The following is a 1,743-nucleotide window of genomic DNA, read 5'->3' as shown; positions in this document are numbered from 1 at the left end:
TATATATGCATATATATATGTATTTTTAACTAATTTCTATGTATTATCATTATACGTGTTCTTTCGGTAATTTTTCGTGTAATTTACAAAATAATATTTCATATAATTTACACACTATTATAAATACAATTATAATTACAATATTAGATTATAATTAAAATACTTTTATAATTATAATTATGCAATTTACAAATTGATGATGCGCGATCAGTATCAAATAAATATATTCAATTTATACAAATATTTTATAATGCGAATAATTTGATACTGAAAGCATTAACAGACACACTTGGACTTATGTATATATATTATAAGTTACATAATATATATATATATATATATATATATATATATTTTGGTAAAAATTTTACCATAAAATATACATTATAACATGTTATAATGTTTTATAGTATTATTGTGATTTATTTTTTTTAATTTTTAGAATAGAAAGAATGGAAAGAACAAAAAGAACGGAGAAAACGCGGAAAAAACATAGTGTTTTCGCAGTGTAATTTATTAATTTATAATATTTTACGAATATTTAATTGCGATATGGAATACGGAATTCGTAAATACATCAATCTCTAAATGAAAATAAATCATAAAATTCGTACTAATTTACTCGCGATTCCGCAATATCAAGGGCAATCATTATTGGTAAAAATTTTACCATAAAATATACATTATAACATGTTATAATGTTTTATAGTATTATTGTGATTTATTTTTTTTAATTTTTCTGAACATAAATTTCAGTTGGATATTATTATTATATGTATATTTTGATCTTATTTTTAGCTTTTTCCTCAATGTGTCCTAATGATCCCTAGAGCCCTAACAATCCTACTTGATGGCTGAACCAGCAGAAATCTGAGATTCCGGAGAACATATTCCTAACCGTAGGAATTCGTAAATACATCAATCTCTAAATGAAAATAAATCATAAAATTCGTACTAATTTATTCGCGATTCTGCAATATCAAGGGCAATCATTAAATTTCGGGAATAAGAAGCTAATATTTAACCGTTAGTTTAACATTAAATCTTCAATCTTATACAATATTTTTTATATTTAATACCAAAGAATGATATATATTTGTAAAATTTGGAAAATATATAATATTAATTGATTGCTCAGTTAAAACAAACTTTACGAACAGTATATAGAAACAAATTCTACGATATGGATGAGCTATAAGAAATTAGAATAAAATCGGCGCACGTTATAAGAATAAATTACTATCACATGTATAATTATAAAAATGCTATCGTTCTTTATTCAATAAATTAGATAAATTTACAAATTGAAAACAAATGTTTTCTATAATCTTTTTTCTTTAATTTAGACTTTAATTTACTTTTGCAATAGATGCAACGTATATCAAAAAACTAATTAAAAGTTATTCAATGTGATCTATTTTAGCTTATCCATTTAAAAGTAACGGATTTATCTACAATCTACAATCTACAATCTACACCTACAGTCTCTACAAATCCGTTACTTTAAAATTAAATAAAAATTTGTCACTCACCGGCACTGATGCGCAGCAGCGGAGTTGTTGGTCTTGAGGCTACGTTGTTTGTAACATACAAATATAAAATACAAATTATAACAGCGCCCAAAATATAATTAATATTTCAAAAAAATTATTATTTTACATGCCAAATTTTATATCCGATACGTACGATAATAATCAGATACATAAATATGAAACAATTTTATAAATTTCAAAAAAGACTATT

This window comes from Formica exsecta, unplaced genomic scaffold, assembly GCF_003651465.1.
Source record: "Formica exsecta isolate Colony F162 unplaced genomic scaffold, ASM365146v1 scaffold2, whole genome shotgun sequence".
Classification (NCBI taxonomy): Eukaryota; Metazoa; Arthropoda; class Insecta; order Hymenoptera; family Formicidae; genus Formica; species Formica exsecta.
This window is presented reverse-complemented; position numbering follows the sequence as displayed.